The sequence below is a fragment of the Mobula birostris genome, chromosome 15, assembly GCF_030028105.1.
Source record: "Mobula birostris isolate sMobBir1 chromosome 15, sMobBir1.hap1, whole genome shotgun sequence".
NCBI classification, from domain to species: domain Eukaryota; kingdom Metazoa; phylum Chordata; class Chondrichthyes; order Myliobatiformes; family Myliobatidae; genus Mobula; species Mobula birostris.
In genome coordinates, this window is record NC_092384.1 from 59107221 (window position 1) to 59127363 (window position 20143).

A 20143-nucleotide genomic window follows, 5' to 3' on the forward strand; every position below is an offset into this window, starting at 1 on the left:
CGCTCTAATTTGATTGTAAACAAAGTGGGAGAACAGAAACCTGATTGGATAAGAACTAAACAATCAGGAGGGACAGACAACACACATAAAAGTTGCTGGTGAACGCAGTAGGCCAGGCAGCATCTCTAGGAAGAGGTGCAGTCAACGTTTCAGGCTGAGACCCTTCGTCAGGAGGGACAGACTATCGGGTTATAAATACCACCAGTCTAGACATGCCCAGGCATCATCTCTGATGAAGGTGGCAGAGTATGTCATCGAAACGGCAGTTATAATCGATACCTGTACCCAGCTGGAAGCCCGGGAGAGTTTACATGCAGATTCTTAAGTATAGTTTTTTTTAACTTTTCTTGGATTCTTTTGAACTCTTTTGAAACTTTATCTCTGATTCAAGATGTCTTTCAATGATTGAGGATTCAGATGCAGGCTACACCAGGTAAGCATGGTAAATTTACATTAACAAATCAATTAGATTTGCATCTACAATACATCTTATTGTGATATTGGCTTTATTTTTGAGATATATTTGAGCAAAATTCAAATTACCTCTATGAATGCAGAAGTTATTTTCTTAAACTCATTCTCTGTCTTTTAAATATAGGTCTTTGGCTTCCTGTCACAGTTACGTAACAAGTATGCAAAGTATACACAACTATAAAGCCAGTCACCAGCAATCAGTGGTTGGGGTTCTATTCCCGTGTCTGTCTGCTCCCCGTAACTGCAAAGGTTCCCTCCAAGTGCATTGGGATCCTCCCAAATTCCAAAGCTGCACGGTAAAGTTTGGTGAGCTGTGTGCATGCTATCTTGGCGCTGGAAGCGTGGTGATACTTGAGGGCTGCCCAGGACAATCCTCGCCGATTAGATTTGTTGCAAATGATGCATTGTGCTGAATTTGTCGATGTTTTAATGTACATGTGTTAAATAAAGCAATTTTATTTTATCTTTAATTTTTCTCTGGCTTTTAAATCAAGGCCGTTGGGTTTCAGTCACAGTTACGTAACAAGTATGCAACTGTACCCACAACCATATAACGACTCAGCTCCATCCAGTCCCTGGGAATGATACATGATTCCAGAAATCATTATATAAATTTTATGAAGCTTACAATACTGTACAAAAATCTGAGGTACCCTAGCAATATACGTGTGCCTAAAACTTTTGCACACTATTGTTTGAGAGGCACAGACTGAATTGACAGCCAGAACTTTTTCTCTCAGGGTTGAAATATTTAATACTAGAGAGCATGCATTTAAGATGAGAGGGGTTAAGTTGAAAGGAGATGTTCAAGGCAAGTTTTTCACACAGAGTGATGGATGCCTGAAATGTACTACCAGGGGTGGCGTTGGAGTCAAATACAACAGAGAAGTTTAAAAAGGCCTTAGATAGATACATAAGTGTGCAGAGAATGAAATGATATGGACATTGTGTAGGCAGAAGGGATCAGTTTAGTTAGGTGTTTAATAGCTAGCAGCTTTACACTGCTGTAACTATATGTTCTAATTATGTTGTTCTGTCAGTGTTAGTCTTTGGTCTGTCCTGTTTTCTGTGATATCACTCCGGAGGAACATTGTATCATTTCTTAATGCATGTATGCATTTCTAAATGACAATAAAAGAGAATTGAGTGTTTTCATATTCTAATCTAATTAAATTGGCACAACATCATGGACTGAAAAGCCTGTTCCTGTGTATACTGTTCTCTGTATGTAACATCATTACATCACTGATCTTTAAAATCTCTGCACCCTGTGCAATTCCTTGCTCATTATAGATTCGGATATGAATGTATACCACAGACAGCCTGATCAAGTTAGAACTATGTATATTGTCAAGTATCTCTAGAAAATGATGATGATGCTTTGTTAGTTGTGCCAAGGAATGTATTAAATTCTGAATGCTTTATACATGCATGAAATACTACAGCAATACAAAATATGCTTGATGTACATCTAATAAGAATCCTTAATTTATGTTGATGTTAAACAGATAGCATCATCAAACCATTTTTGGACAAATACTTGGACTGAATGCTTTTAACCTGGGATTTTTGCACTTAGCATACACTACGCTACAATAGGAAGGAACTCAAATGAGATGGATTGCATAATTAATACCAAAAAAACTCTGATGAATTGGAGTTTCTTGAAAAGGTCATCATCCATGGTGCTAAAAGGGACAACAACTATAAAATAGTTACATGAGAATTTAATCCGTTAAACATCAATGACAAAGATGTGCATTCATTTTTGATCAATAAACAACATCAAAGGACCTATTGATCTTAAAACGGTTTGAAACCGCCAGAGGTTCACCTCAAATCTGAGCCTGGGATGCTCACACTTAAAAGTGTGCCCTGCATTGCTCATTACCTGACTATAATGATCATTTTCAGAAATGGCAGTTCTCATATAGCTCTTAATGGGTGAGCAATGGTCAAGCATCAGGATTCACAGCAGATTATTTGTAGCACTTCTGTTTTATTATATTAATAACTAATTACAGTGTGAGCCAATTTATATAAATACTGTACCTACTCAAAATGTAAGTTTTAAATGTAGCACTGATAATTAACTTCATTGTGATTTAAAGAAAGCATAGCACTTTGACTGCATCAGATTAGGTTGTTTTTAAATGCCTTCAGATTGTGAGCAAAGTTCTGAGTAAATGTGTTATCAAAGTAGATATATGTCACCATATACAACCCAGGGATTTATTCTCTTTTGGGCATACTCAATACATTCAATAACCATAATAGAATCAATGAAAGACCGCACCAACAGGGTGGACAACAAGTGTGTAAAAAAACTGTGCAAGTACAAAATTAAAGAAAAAAATAGTAATAAAAAATAAATAATTAAGTAATAAATATCCAGAACATGAGATGAAGAGTTCTTAAAAGTGAGTGCATAGGTTGTGGCAACTGTTCAGTGATGGGCCCAGTGATGCTGAGTGAAGTTATCACCTCTGGTTCAAGAGCCTGATGGTAGAGGGTTCCTAAAGCTGGTGGTGGACCATCACTAATTCAGAATGTTTACTAATCAGAATAAAAATATGATATGAAGATAGCCTTTCATTTGATTAGGACAAAGTATTACCCTTTACATTTTTTTTCATTTTAAGAGTATTAACTACTACACTATGTCGGCCAATAAGAATGGAGCATGTAATTCAGTAAATAAATCAGGTCCACTCTGTAAATTGGCTAGTTAAGGATTGGAGGAAGCAATTTAAAACACTTTTTCAATGAATTGTTTTGTTAAATAAAACTACATAAGATTTATGAACATCATATCAGTCTGAGTGCTCATGTCAGTGTAGGTATTATTTCCAGGTCAGAGGGCATAGTCTCAAGAAGGGGAGCAAGAGTGACACTTGTAAGTAGTAAAGAAATGGCTTTATGCTACAACACCTATAAAACCACAGTAAATGAATAAATTATTTAAAGAAAAGGGGGTTTCCGGCATCCATTTAATGTAAAGTAGTGAGAGATAATGGTTTGAGGATATTGTAACAACTTAAACTGTTGTTTTACTTGAAATGCAGATTTGCTTTTAGTAAAATCTATATGGTTGGCTATAAAGCACGAAAGAGGGAAATTTTGGATGTGCCTGTGAGGACAGGTTTGCAAACTACACTTTAGATGTTTAGATGTTTAGGCTTTAGATGTTTCAGGAAGGACAGGGAGGGAGACAAAAGAGGTGGGGGTGTGATCAGAGATAGTGTCATGGCTGCAGAAAAGGAGGAAGTAATGGAGGGATTGTCTACTGAGTCTCTGTGGGTGGAAGTTAGAACAGGAAGGGGTCAATTGCTGTACTGGGTGTTTTTTGTCGACCACCAAATAGTAACAGGGACATCGAGAAGCAGATAGGAAGACAGACTGGGAGATTTAATTTCCCAAATATTGATTGCCACCTCCCAAGAGCAAGAGGTTTAGATGGGGTGGAGTTTGTTAGGTGTGTTCAGGAAGGTTACAAGATGAGAGGCTGTACTTGATCTGGTATTGGGAAATAAATTGCTGAACTTCTGTCAATGATTTTTTGCATCATCAATAGGGACGGGAGAGGTTCCAGAGGATTGGAGGGTTGCCGATGTTGTTCCCTTATTTAAGAAAGGGAGTAGAGATAGCCCAGGAAATAGTGAATCTTACTTCAGTGGTTAATAAGTTGACAGAAAAGATCCTGAGAGGCAGGATTTATGAACATTTGGAGAAACATAATATGATTGGGAATAGTCAGCATGGCTTTGTCAAACACACAAAATGCTGGTGGAACGCAACAGGCCAGACAGCATCTATAGGAAGAAACACAGTCGACGTTCCAGGCCGAGACCCTTTGTCAGGACTTTCTAAAGTAATTTCTAAAGTAAGTACATGTTCGGCACAGCATTGTGGGCCAAAGGGCCTGTATTGTGCTGTAGGTTTTCTATGTTCCTATGCATGACCATGTACGACATGGATATGATCTCACTGAGACTGGACATTACTAGCTGCCTGTAGAAGACAGAATTAGTTTCTTTCCATTAAAAAAACTTACATTGTGTTGGTGGATGGAGCATCAAAGTGAAAAGAGAGTTTATTGTCATGTGCACAAGTATATCTGGATCGTGTATCACCTTATGAGAAGAAATTTTTGTTGTTAATGATTTGGCAATGGTTAACAAAGGGAAAATAGAAGCAAACATAATTACTATTACAGCTGATTAGTCAAGAAGGCTGAAATCTCTAGAGTTAGAGTTATTATTGGGATTCTGGAAGAGGTTTTCAAAGCTTGTGACCTTCTATGTAGTGGGATGGCAGACAGATTCAAGATTTTCAGGTGATGCCAGGCAAATAGAGCATGTACTTTTGAGAATTAGAGCAAATGGCTGTAAATTGAGGCTTTGGTTATTGGAGGGACAATTGATCCATGCTTGACAGGATTGCATTTGAATGCAAATCGCAGAATCATCTGTTAAGAGGAACAGATTTAGATGTGGTAAACTGTATCAAATCCTGCAGGGCTACAGAACTGTCTAAGATCAGTGTTGATGAATTGCATCCTGAACAGCAAGATTCTGTCTGTCTACTATTAAGAAATGGAAAAGGAAAGAACTATTATTTAAGTGACAATCAACAAAATGCTGACACTGGAAACAGATTTATTATCACTGACATATGACATGAAATGTGTTGTTTTGTGGCAGCAATATAGTGCAAAGTCATAGAAGTATAAATTTTAAAAGTAAATAGTAGAAAAGAAGAGGAGTAATGAGGCAGTGTTCATGGATCATTCAGAAATCTGATCGTGGAGGGGAAGAAGCTGTTCCTACACTATTGTGTGCACGTCTTCGAGCTTCTATTCCTCTTCCTTGATGATAGTAATGACAAGAGGGTGTGACCCGGGCGGTGATGGTCTTTGATCGTAGATGTCACCTTCCTGATGCAAAGCCTCTTGAAGTTGTCCTCTGTTGAGGATGGTCATGCTCTTGAGAGAGCTGTCTGAGAGTGAAACCTCTGCAGTCACTTGCACTCCTGCATATTGCACCCTCCATACTAAGTGGTGATGCAACTCATCAGAATGTTCTCCACTGTCCATGTATAGAAATTTGTATATGTCTTTGGTGGACATGGTAATTCTCCTCAAATTTCTAATGAAGTTCAGCCACTAGTGTGTGTCTTCATGAGTATTTCAATATGTTGGATTGGATCCAAGATAGATCCTCTAAGATGTTGACACCTAGAAACGTGAAGCTGCTCACCCTTTCTACCACTGATGCCTTGGTGAGGACCAATGTGCGTTCTCCCGACTGAAGTCACAATCAGTTCCTTGGTCTTTCTGACATTGAATGTGAGCTTTATTTTAGTGATACTGCTTAATCAGCCAATCTATCTCCACAGCAGTGATGTTGTTGGTGAATTTATAAATGGTGTTTGAACTGTGCATAGGAATATTGTTATGAGTATAGAGAGAGTAGAGCAATGGTTAAACTTGGATCTTTTAGGTTCGGCTGTGTTGATTGTCAGCCAGGAGGAGATGTTATTACCTATCCACACTGACTGCGGTCTCCCAACAGGAGATCCAAGGATCCAGTTGTATAGGAAGGTCCTGGACCCAGCTCATAAGTGCAATCACAAAGAAAACACAGCAGTGCCTCTACTTCCTTAGGAGTCTGTGGAGATTCACCATTACATCTAAAACTTTAACAAACTTCTATAGATGTTAGTGTAGAGTATATTGACTGGCTGCATCATGGCCTACTATGGAAACACCAATGCTTCTAAATGAAAGATCCTGCAAAAAGTGATGGATTTAGGAAGGTAAAGCCCTCCTAAGCATTGAGCACATCTACTGGAATCATTGTCATAGGAAAGCATCATCCATCATTAGAGGTTCCTACCACCAAGGTCATGGTTTCTTCTCACTGCTGCCATTAGGTAGAAGGTACAAGAGCTTCAGATCTCGCACCACTAGGTTCAAGAACAGTTACTACTCCTCAACCATCATGTTCTTGTATAGAAGGGGATCTACACTCACTTGCCCCATCATTGAAATGTTCCTACAACCAATGATCTCACTTAATGGACTCTTTATCTCATTATCTCATGTTCTTGTTATTTATTGCTATTTATTTATATTTGCATTTGCACAGTTTGCTGTCTTCTGCACTCTGGTTGATCTTTCATTGATCCTGTTATAGTTAGTATTCTATAGATTTGCTGAGTATGCCTACAAGAAAATGAACCTCATTTTTGTATATGATGACATATATGTACTTTGGTAATAAAATTTATTTTGAACTTTGAAGGTGCAGTGGCCCAGGTTTTGAATTTTTATTATTACTACTGAGGGAATGATGATCTTGAATGCCAAGTTACAATTGATAAGCTGCAGCCTGATGTATGTCTTGCAGTTGTCTAGGTGCTTCAAAGCAGAGTGGGCTCCAACATGGCAGCAATGGCTGTGTAAGGAAAGAACAATTAACGTTTCAAACACCCTTCATCAATTCTTCATTCTGAAACATTTAATCTTTCTCTGTTTCCATAGATTCAAAATTGTTTAATGTCATTTCCAGTATACAAATGTAAAGGAGAATGAAGTAATTGTTACTCCTGATTCAATGCAGCACAAAAAAAATAAGATAAAGTACACAATAATAAAAGAAAGAAAGAAATATAAATAGATTATACACATGAATTAATTGTATGTTCATAAAGAGACACTAGGCATAGAAGTGTCTGTACATAAACTGACTCTCACAGGACATGATAAATAGTGCTGTTCAGGGTTGGGATGGATTAGTGGGTGATCAGCTATACTGCTTGGGGAAATAAACTGTTTTTGAGTCTGGTAGTCCTGGCGTGGATGCTACTTAGCCTTCTCCCTGCTCAGAGTGGGACTAACAGTCCCTGAGAAAGGTGGATGGGATCCTTCCTGATGTTGCTGGCCTTTTCCCTGACACCTTTCTGTATGTATGTCCTTGATGGCGGGCAGGCTGGTTGTGGTAATGCATTGGGCAGTTTGCAGTGCAGTTTCTGTATCATGCAGTGATGCTCTCTACTGCACATCTTAAAAAGAATGTGACTATTGATGTGTATAATCCAGCTATGTTTAGCCTCCTCCGAAAGTAGAGGCACAGGTGAGCTTTCTCGATGGTGTAAGATGTCTTCTGGGACCATGACATGTTATGCGATATTTGCCATCTCAGGAAGTTGAAACTGCTCGTCATTTCTATTGTGCCACATGTGTAAAGAGGGGTGTGAATCATTTGAGTTCTGAAGTTGATAACTACCTTCTTTGTCTTATTGACTTTGAGGAAGAGATTATTTGCATGGCAGTAGGCCTTGAGCTCTTCCACTTTCTCTCTGTAGGCTGTCGTTGTTGATGATGAGCCCCTCCACTCTTGTGTCATTGGCAAACCTGACAATGCTATTACTTGGCTGTTAAGCTGTGAAGTCATGTGCAAGCGGAGTGTGCAACATTGGACTCAGTATTCAGCCGTTGGGAGCACCTATGTTGAGGATGATGGGGAGAGAGGAGCCGTTGTGAACCCTGACTACCTGAGGTCTGTTAGTTAGGATGTTGAACAGTGGTGTATGCAGACTAAGGACCAAGAGTTTGTTCACCAAGGTGAAAAATAGTGTTGAATGCCGATCTGAACATTAGAAACGGCATTCTGACATAAATGTCCTTGTTTTCTATCAAGGCCAGGTGCGTGACAGATGCTATGGCAGGATCTCAGTTTTTGATGTGTGCCATTACCAGCCGCTCAAAGCACTTTATGATGTGAAGTCATGGATTGCCACTGGGTGGTAGTCACTTACGTTTGTAGTTCTGAAGGTGCAGAGTTCTTGGGTACAGGGACGATAATGACTGATTTGAAGCATGTAGGGACGGCTGTCTGGATGAGAGAAGTGTTGAAGGTGTCTGTTTCAGTGAGCTGACGTGCACTCTCCCTGAGTACTCAGCTTGAGTTATTCTCTGGCCTGGCTGCCTTACAGGGGTTAACAGTCTGGAGAGTCCTTCTCATGTCCGCTGCTGTTACAGACAGTGGCTGTTCACCTGGGAGGGGTGTAGCTTTTGTGACTAGTATGAGTTTCATGCCTTGAAATGTGAATAGGAGTTATTTAGCACAACAGGAAGGGAGGCGTTGCTGGTACAGTCAACGCTGTTTATCCTTGCGTATTCAGTAGTGCCCTGATGCCCAGCCCAAACGCTGGGCATTGTTATCAGACTGGTTAGCTGTTGCCTCTTCCTTTTTCTGACGTACATTTTTAATATTGAGGTGGGTCATGAGCTTTGGCTGTCCCAAAATGCTTTGTAATAGCTCAGTGATTATTTTTGATCCAGCTCCATGTTGGGAATGTACCTCTCTGGATCACATCTTTGTGTAAAGTCCTCAGCTTCAGACTCGTGCAGATCCATTGAATTAGATGACTGATTAAAAATTTGCAGATCAGGGTTTGATTCCTGCTGCTATCTGTAAGAAGTCTGTACTTTCTCCCCATGACCACTAGGTGCTCTGGTTTCCTCCCACGTTCCAAAGACATATGGGTCTGGATTAGTGGGTTATGGGCATGCTGTGCTTGCAACTATTGTGGGCTGCTTAGCAGAATTCTTGCTAACTTGATGCAAACAGATCATTTCACTGTATGTTTGATGTCCTGAGGCCCTCTATTGATCAGGTTGACCATGGATATTGCATTCCAGCTGTCTACATGACATGCAAGCCAGGACATTACAATATGGAAAGTAAGCTATTGTCCATGTAGTAGGCTCACCCTGTCCACACAGGTGATGAATCCAAAGGAATGGCAGAGACTGATACATTTTGGAACCAGTGGTGTCGCAGGAGTTGCCAATCAGCATTGAATTCAACGTAGGTCTGCATTAGGGACTCCAGTTCCAGATTTTTCCTCAGTGTTTACTCCCGAAGCCTTCCCGATGAGTGGGTGCAGCCACAAGTCAGCAGAGGTTTGAGATCCAAGTTTTCCTCCTTTAAGCTGAGCTGCCAACCACATCTGATGAGCTCCATTTGCCTGAAATGTTTCAATGTACGTGTGACAAATAAAGCTAATTTATTGTTATAAACAGATCATCAACTGTCCAACCAGCTGAGTGTAAAGTCCAGAGACACTGAGCTGTAACTCTCTTCCTGCCAGAAAGACCAGTTGTGTACTGAAGAATTTAAACCCTTGAACTTACTGAATGATCTTCCTGTAGCCCTTGGTTTAAAAACAAATGCATCAGGTCACTTCACTTAATGCAAAGCTACAAACATTGCTTGCAGTAGTTCTGACCGGACAGTCAGAGAAGTAGCAAGAGCTGCTATAATATTGTCTTGCCCAGTATTTCCACATTGAAGATGAGTTAAGTACTTCTCTTGGGAAAGCTTTCCACAGGTAAAAGTGTAGTGCTACCAGAATCTATGAGGAGAGAACTATTTGAGCAGATAAACTCATCACACTTGGAAAGGAACAGCTGCTTGTGGAGAGCTCATGAATCAATGTACTGGTCAGGAATTAATGCAGGAATTCAAGCATAGGCACCTTCTGTTACCTTGCCTCCACAGATTTCACAAAAAAATTTCATGTGTGCAGATCCATGAAGGCAGGCACATGTACATAAAGAGAAGTACTGAAGGGCATTGGGCAAGGGCAGCAGCAGATTTCTTCGTGGTTCAGATCAAACACATCTCATCACTGTTGATTATTTTTCTAAGTTCATTGTGGGCTTGGATGTATGGTGCCACTTGTGGACTGTCCCCAGCACAGCCTCGAGTGTTTTGGTTGCTTCTGGAAATAGATTCCTTCGACTCAGTCACATCTTCAACTGTCATTCACAAGCTGACAGCTCAGATTGGCAGATATGATGTTCCAGATGAGCTTGTTTGCAAAGTTTGTGGCCAGGTAGGAACTCATTCATATCACATCACCACATCTTTCACAGTCCACTGGAAATAGAAGAGAAATTCTCAAATTGTCTAAGAAGGAAAAAGCAAGCACACACAAATACACATCTCAGTCTCTTTGACATGAAACTGAGTAGGACTGGAAGTTGTAAAGAAGGTGCAAAGTTTCCAAGGCAACTTAGACAAGCTGAGTGTATGACCAATGCATGACCGATACAGGATAATGTGGATAAATGTGAAGTCATCAACCTTAAGAGGAAAACAGAAAAGCAGCGCATTTTTATAAATGCTACTGGAATGGGAAATACTGATATATAAAGAATTCTATGTCCTTGTGCATCATTCACTGAAAGCAAACAAGCAGGTGAAGCAAATGGTATATTGCCCTCCATTGAAAGAGGTTTTTGGTACTGGAGAACTGATATCTTGCTACAATTATACAGGGGCTTATTGAGCGTGTTCCTGGAGTATTGCACGCAGTTTTCATCTCTTAAGCTAAAAGTGAACGTATTTTCCATTGAATCGGTGTATCACAGGTTCACCAGACTGGTTCCTGAGAAAACCTAACTGGTGTATGAGGAGGTATTGGGTTCATTTATACATGTATTCTCAGAAGTTTTAAATAATTACAGATGTTATTGAAGCCTGTAAAATTCAGTCAGGTTTTGACAGATTTGACATAGAGAGACTGAGGGTCTAGCCATGGGGTAGATACTTAAGTTTGAGCTGAGGAGGAATTTCTCAAACAGGGGATAGTGAGCCATTGGAATTATCTACTACAAAGGTGTTGGAGGCCAAATCTTTGAATATCCATAGTAAAGAAAGAATTAATTAAATCTCTAGATACCAAAACTATGCACAGTTATGAAGAGAGTGGGAATACAGAATTCAGATATAGTAATATGTCAAATCTAGGGCTCACGTTTACTTGAAAGTTCAAAGTACATTTATTATCAAAGAATATATACATTATAGAACGTCGAGATTCATCTCCTAACAGGTAGCCACGAAAAAAGAAACATAAAAGAACTCACTAAGGAAAAGAAAACCATCAACGCTCATGTGCAGAGAAAAGAAAACACAAATCATGCGAATATTAAACACAAGCAAATAGCGTTCTGAACTGAAGTCCACAAAAAGAGTCCGCCTTGACCCTTAGTTCAGTGCAGAGAGGAGTAGAGAGCTCAACCGGCCCATCCTTCACCTCGGGCCCTGACACCCTGACCCTCAGCCACAGACAAGTGAATTATCAACAGCTGCAATGTTATTGACGTCCAAGCTTTTAATCCAGAATAGGCTGCTGGAGGAAGAAAAACAAAAGAAAGGCAAGCTTTCTCCTATAACAGAGCACTTAAAGTTGTCATTCCTTAAATTGGGTTATGTGGCAAGAGCTCAACCATCGCATCTGCATAGAAGATGGCAAAACGCAGCAATCATTGGACGGTTGCTATAGTTTTGATCCTAGGAGGTGAAGACCAAGAAACATGTCACATTTGACAAGAAAAGTCATCTGAAGTAGGCTATGGAAGACTGACACTGATGAGAAGATAGTGGAGCATGTATCACAACTCTGCTGTAAAACAAGAGCTCTGATGTTCAACGTTCGACAGCTAGTGATGTTGGAGAGCCAAACTACCTTGCAGATTTTATGCAGGGCATAAATTTGCATTGAAATTATATATTAAGAAAACAGAATTATACAAGGAAGTTGTTTCAAGTACATGGATACTAGTACAAATAAATGTATTTATGCTTATTGGAACATTTGAAGTACAGAATCTCCTTGGATGATTTTGATTTTTAAACGCTCTTAAACCTAAAAGAAAAGCAGTACCATCCACCGCCACTTCTTGCCTATACAGTCAGTGGCATCATTCATTCCCTAGTCAGAGGGTGTTGACAAGATGGAAGACAGCTATGTTGCAGACCTTGGGTAGCACAGAAGTAATCTTATAACATGACTCTTGAAAGCGTAATGCGACAAGAAGCTTTTTATTAAAAGAAAGACCAGATGCCGGAGACAGTAAGGCATTCAATTATCTCAGTTCTGGCTGGTTCAAACACTGCCAACAAAAATGGACTTTAATTTTATTGTTTGAGTTCTGTTAAAAAGGACATTGGAATCTGGTCACGATTAAAAAGCAATTCGATTTCTCTTTCTTACCTACTGCTGAAACCACTGAATATTTCCAGTATTGCTTTGCCACCATAGTTGATACAATTCTATTTCTTGACACTATATTTTCTTGCTTGGTATTACAAAACTCATACTTCATATACCTTATACTTTATATTTTATTGTCGCCAATCAATTGATACTAGAACATACAATCATCACGGCGATATTTGATTCTGCACTTTCTGCTCCCTGGATTACAAATATTAAATATTAAAAATTTTAATTATAAACCATAAATACAAAATAGAAAAATGGAAAGTAAGGTAGTGCAAAAAAACCGAGATGCAGGTCCGGATATTTGGAGGGTACGGCCCAGGTCCGGGTCAGGATCCGTTCAGCAATCTTGTCACAGTTGGAAAGAAGCTGTTCCCAAATCTGGCCGTACGAGTCTTCAATCTCCTGAGCCTTCTCCCAGAGGGAAGAGGGACGAAAAGTGTGTTGGCTGGGTGGGTCGTGTCCTTGATTATCCTGGCAGCACTGCTCCGACAGCGTGCGGTGTAAAATGAGTCCAAGGACAGAAGATTGGTTTGTGTGGTGTACTGCGCCGTGTTCACGATCTTCTGCAGCTTCTTTCGGTCTTGGACAGGACAACTTCCATACCAGGTTGTGATGCACCTTAGAAGAATGCTTTCTACGGTGCATCTATAAAAATTAGTGAGGGTTTTAGGGGACAGACCAAATTTCAAATATAACATTGATCAGATAGAAATATAAGATTGGTGGACAATTCAGCCCCTTGAGTCCATGTCTAGGCCATCTACCTACCTTGGTGATTCCCCTTACAATTTCTTTTATAACCCTGCCCCCAAAAATCACTTAAATGGTATTTCAACCAGTAAAGAAATCGTCCATCTTGATAACACTTTAGGAAGAAAAATCAGATAGAATTCAAGGGTTCCCAACAGTTTTTATGCCATAGCGCATTATCATTAACTGAGCGGTCCGTGGACTCCGGGTTGGGAACCCCTGAGCTAGATGTAGGAGTTCCCATGCCTACTTAAAAAATAACTCTGGTGCTGATCACTTCAGGTTGCACAATAAAGTATAAAGCCAGGATGGAGAGAGTTTCAAGCAAGAATCAGCTCATGAAAATACAATGTGAAACAGAATAATTTAATGTTATAATGTACAGTCCATGTTTCAGATTCTACATATATTATGCCAGAAAGCATTACAGCGTAACTTGAAGTATTTAGGATCAGGTTTATTATCGTTGACAGACAGTATGTCATGAAATTTTTCGTTTTGTCAGCACATGTATAGTAAAATGCATGAAAAAATTACTATATTAGTATAGGTGAGAGGAGAAGGTGGCGGCGCGCACGGCTGTTCCGAATGATATCGTATATGTTAACTACAGGCCATGCACAATCCTGATTTGATGGAGACAGCCGTGAGAAGCACAGAGGAACACGTGGAGAAACTTCTGAAGTGCCTGCTTCGCTGCCGCTGCTGCTGTGCAATTGAGAATCTCCGGAGGGGAAGGCCCCAAATCCTCTGCTTTGCCTATCGCCTGTTGCTGGGGCCGGGGTCGAAGCGCTCGGCAGAGATGGTGCTCTGTGTCGGAGAGCTGGTCAGAGGCTCGGAGTTTTCGGACGGACTCAGAGTTGGACTGTGGTCGGGTACTTCCAGGATGCTGCATCAGCAAGTTTGCGGCACTGGAGGTTCACTGTCTGTGTGAGATGATGGGACTTTCGAGAGACTCTGAGACTTCTACTGTGCATGGTCTGTTCTTATCAAATTATGGTATTGCTTTGTACTGTTGTAACTATATGTTATAATTATGTGGTTTTTGTCAGTTTGTCTTGTGTTTCCGTGATATCATTCTGGAGAAACATTGTATCATTTCTTAATGCATGCATTACTAAATGACAATAAAAGAGGACTGCGTGTCCTCATAATCTAATCTAATCTAATATTACAATTAGAATTATTAAAAAAGATGAATAGTGCAAAAAGAGAGAAGAATAGCAAGGTAGTATTCATGGGTTCATGGACTGTTCAGAAATTTGATCGCAGAGCAGAAGAAACTCTTCCAAAATTGTTGTATATGCATCTTTAGGCTCCTGTGCCTGCTTCCTGATGGCAAAAAGTCCTAAATGCTGAGGGTTCTTAATAATGGATTCCACTGCTTCGAGGCACTGCCTTTTGAAACTGTCCTACCTGATGGCAAGGCTAGTGTCCTTGATGGACACAAGTACCAAAACATCTGATTATAGATTATAGTAATAATTACTCTGCTGTAGTTACAAACTGATGTTTTGAGCTGTTTCTCTGGTTAGATTTCCACCCGCAGGCCACTACATATCAATAGATATCTCTCAGAGACAGCTTCCCAATGTGGAAACAGATCTTGCAGCTGCTTTGAGATAAAAGGTGGGTGGACACAAATGACACACTTACACTATCGCTATGGAAATGACATGCTATTGGGCATCAGTGTGCATATCAATCATCTTCCCTATTTTCAGGTGTCGGTTTACTGTTGGACCCTGGAGCACCTTGCAGAAAAGGAACTAGATTGACGTTTAGGGGCAAGTAATTTTCTGGATTGGAGGAAAAGTACTTACTGTATTATGTTACAAGGAGCCAGCCAAATGATCACCTTTCCATGGTGCAACAACTCTGTCAGAGGTTTCACGGAGCATTTTGTGTTTTATTTTGCATTGTTGTAGCTGTTTTTGTAAACATTATCCCTCCTCACCAATGTTGTTCAAACATCTGGCAGTCATTTGATTGATTCCCACACAGCTTTTAATTGGAACATTTTAAAGGAACCAAATTCTATTACAATCATACTGTCTCTGCCCCCCCTCCCCCTGTACCAACTTTAGATTTCATGTGGGGAAAGGGAATTGTGTCTTGTACAGCAGAATTTTATATCCCATCTCATCAACTCTGTTTTGGTGCAAAGCTTGCTACCCTAGATCAATGAAGGGAGTAATATATACCTTGAGTGGCACGGTGGGGATCGATCTTTACTAAAGGAGGTGTGAGGTGCTTCTTCCCCTTGCTAGCCTGCAGGTCACCTTTGAGCAAGCTGTAGCACCTGCTTAACCCCCAGTCAGGGTCATGTGAAGCCATGGGAGCTGGTGGTGGATGATTGTATGAGCAGCTGGTGCATATAGAGAGATAGATAGATAGATACTTTATTGTTCCCAAAGGAAATTGCAGCATCACAGTAGCATTACAAATGCACAGATATACAAATATTAGAAGAAAAGTAAGAAAGAATAAAAATATAACTTACCTTAAAAATAAGATGTACAAGATTTACAAGTCAATGATTACAGGATTTACTAGAATTGCAAGTTCATATTGATAAGATGGTAGTGCAAAAATCACCATAATATTATACAGTAATAGATGCACATACAAACCATCCAGTTAAGAATTGATGGTAGTATTGCCCAGGGTGTTCGCTATAGCAGGGTGTGGTAAACAGAGCTTAAGCAGAGTTCTCGTAAACAGAGGTTAATAGCAGTCTAACAGGAAGTGGTCATCACTTCCCAGGCTATGAATGGCTCCTATAGAGCCTGATGGCCAAGGGTAAGGATTAGTTCATATAGTGCTCTTTGGAGTAGCACGGTAATCTTAGTCTATTACTGAAAGTGCTCCTCTGTTGAGCCAAGGTGTCATGCAGAGGATGAGAAACATATCACAAATCCTGGTTATGCAAGCACTGACACCAGCTGGGCAACCTCCAAAGAGTATTGATAATGGCTGTGGTCATTCGTCTTGTGAAGACGCTGCCCAGAAGAAGGTAATGGCAAATCACTTCTGTAGAAAAAGTTGCCAAGAGACCATGATCGCCTACATCATACAACATGGCACATAATGATGATGAGTGTATTGCTCGTAAAATAGGAGGGTTTGACAGATGGGTACCTTGGCCAACTAAGGAAAGAGAAAGACTGTGTAACTTTCCAAAACCAAAAATAATCATGACGCTTCTCCCTGAAGCCAAGAGCTTGACATCTTCAAACTCTTGCGTGGCCTCTACAGTTTGGTGTGGTGGAAGAAAATCCTATATCTGTACAATATTAAGTCCATCCAATTTTCACAAACTACAGGCTTTTGTTGTCATACTCCGCCGAATAAATCTGAGTGGAAGTCATCAAACTTTTGATTAAGTGAGCAAATACTGACCCCAATATTTTCAGACCTCCGAAGTGATTTATGTCTGTGCAAAAATGCCTGGAAACCACAATGATTAACAGATGTTTTGCTTTAAATTGCTGCCCCCTGCCAACATAGTTCAGCGCAAATCAATCAACTTGCAAAACTCACTCTTATGATCCATAAATGTAGCATTTTTTTGATACTCAGTCAAAGTGGGAATAACGTCTCACCATTTCCAGGGTATTCAACTGGAAATGGCACCTTGTACTTGCAGGTGTCTTATGATGCTACTTAATTAGACCTCCAACTTAGTTGAGCATTTTGTGATAAGTTATAAGCATTCTTTTACATGAGCTACATGCTGGGAATGACTTAAGGAAATGGATGAGCACCAATTACCTTCTATTATCTTCACTGATTAGCTAATAGATAGGGTCAAAATGTTTTTTTAAAATATAAAAGCGTCAGTGTTTATGGTTATAATGGATATACAGGGCATCTTCTTCACTGCTTAATATTAAAATTGATGTGGAAACAAGCGAAAGCTGTGTTCCTCAGTTATGGTAACATGTCTAACATTTCAAATTTTGAAATATGCCTTTACAAATGTTTGAATCTCCACAGAAAAAACTATGTGGGAAAATACTCTTTTATCCAAACTTCCAGAAAGGCTGGCCAGATAATGTTCATCCTTTTCTCTTCTGCAGGCAATCCAGTTTTCTGCAGTTATGAGGAGATAGTTTGATAGTGGCTCTGAGCTTTACTTAGAGGAAACGTGGAAGGTCTGACATAAAGACTTTTGATAATCATTTGAGCGATGGTTAAAAGGCACCAGATGAACTCAGCTCTTGCCTGTGGTTATGATACAATTGAATGAATAATCCACAGGAGGATGAAAGGAACTTTCCTGGTGCCAAATATCTATAATGTCAACAATCTGGTCACACTGCAGGAACAGAACAGATAATTAGCATCAGTGTCTTGAAAACAAATATATCTGTAGCCATAGCTCAACACACTAACATTACATTACAAATGCCATGCAACACACATCAAAGTTGCTGATGAACGCAGCAGGCCAGGCAGCATCTCTAGGAAGAGGTACAGTCGACGTTTCGTGCCGAGACCCTTCGTCAAGACTGGAAGTTGGCTGTTTTGCTCAAACCTAGCAACTGAAGAACTGACTACTTTTGTGGGACCATAATCCTCTGAGGCTAAAACAACCCTATTCTGAACAAGAACTTAGCCTGGTGATTACAGCCCCGCCATTGCCTGGGCTGTCTGATCTGACTACCGGTGCCAAAAGGGAAATGTTCTGAGCATAAATCTGGAAGCCTAGCATGTACCCATGCCTTGAAAAGTGAAAGCACCATGCAGGTTGATTCCATTGGGCACCATTCTACCTGACTCGCCGCAGATACAGAAATCTTTGAAATTTGGGTATGCTCTTGCTCTGAATGCCTGAATAACGTAGATTCAGGTCAATCATTCATTAAGCCAACACAAAACAGCTGATGCTAAGAATATTAAGTCAAATGTCATACTTTTCACTAGAAATGAGTAAAACTAGAGCTAGATCAAAGTTTAACATGCATAGAATGGGAGCTGCTGAGAGAGCGCAAAGGACTAATAAGATGGACAGTGGAGAAACTGAGGAACAAGGTGATGGTGTTACAGGGATTGGCAAAAAGCGCACTCGGGGTCTGAGGAAAATGTAGATAATGAATATTGATAAGAAATTACCAGAATAAAGCAAAATTGGAATACTGGAAATGTGAAGGGCAAGCGATGGAATTGTGGATGATCTGAGATTGATTGGATCTAAGGACTATCATGTACTTAAATGGATGATGTGGTGTTTATAGATTACCTAAATTTTATTTCTTTGCTCTACTTGTGAATGCCTGCAAGAAAATTGATCTCAGGGCAGTATTTAGTAACGTAGGCATATTTTGATAATAAGTTTACTTTGAACTTTTATCTTTGTGCTATATTTTAACAGTTTTGCAGGGAGAATGATTGAAAATTGATAAACAACTGGAAGTTTGTGTCATGCATGTGAACTGAACAGAAGACTTCACTGATGTCTAAAAGTAGCTAAGTTCTTCCAAAAGCAAGGAATGCATGTGACCCTTTCTCAGCAGTTATGTTGTTGTAGGTTAACCTGACTCCACACTCGTTCCTCAATCACACTTTATTTACAAGTGTACAAGGAGATCAGCATGGTGTCTGTCACTACATTGTTCTGAAGTCTGAACAAAGATATGTCATTTTGATACAGATTTGACAAGTTGGAAGCTGATCCTGATAAATTGGTAACCTTGTTTATGTTCAAATTTCTTATTTGCGTGACCAATCATCATTTACACTACAACTACAACACTGTTACTGTGTGGTCGGGAATCTTTCAGAGGGTAGGCCTCAAAATCCCCGGCCTTGCCTGCTTTTGGCGACCGAGAAGGAGGTCGAATCGTTCGGTCAGAGATGGCGCTCAGTACTCGGTGTCGGACAGCTGATCAGAGCTCGAAGTTTTCGGATGACTCAGAGTCGGATTGTGGTCGGCATGACAGGGAGAGTTTTTCTTCCTTCTCCTGTCTGCGTGAGATGTGGGACATTTGAGAAACTTTGAACTTCACTGTGCTCACGGACTTCTTCATCAAGTTATGGTATTGTTACATTGTTTGTAACTATATGTTATAATTATGTGGTTTTGTCAGTTTTTTCAGTCTTGGTTTGTCCTGTGTTTTGTGATATCACACCGGAGGAAATAATGTATCATTTCTCAATGCATACATTACTAAATGATAATAAGAGAGGACTACGTGTCTTCATAATCATAAATCATAAATACCAGCGCTAATAGCCAATAGAATCTACACATTAAAGGCCAATGATGTTTCAGAATTAATAAAGCAGCTGACCTACTTTATGACCCTAGGATCCTTCATTTGCATCCATATTTTGTCTTGGTATGCCAAATGGCACCAATCCTCTGCTTTGCAAAGGGAAACTACGTTCTTCAAAAACCTCTCTTCAAAGAACTCACTTATCTGCAAACTATTTTTACCAGAACATTATCTTAATACTTACCTTGCTGCAACCTCCACAACTACATGCCCTCAAAAATAATCTAAATGGCTACATGCAGTTGTGGTGCTTAAATATTTTTTTCCCCTTCACCTTGCAACCTTCCATAGACATTACATTTCTCTCCAGAATAGAAGGTGCAATGAAATAAGGAAGAAAATAACCAGAGTGTGTGTGTGGGAAGGAACCGGCGAGCGAGTGTGAAAGGTGGTGATAGCAACAGGAAATGTATTATTCATTTCAGCAGAGATGGCCTGCAAGGATCCTGAACAGGAGTTCTGAAAATGGCAGTAATGCTAACTTTAAATCTAAGTCTTGTACTGAACTTACATGATCCAGTATATGTGTGTTTATATAATGTGCTTAGTTGCAT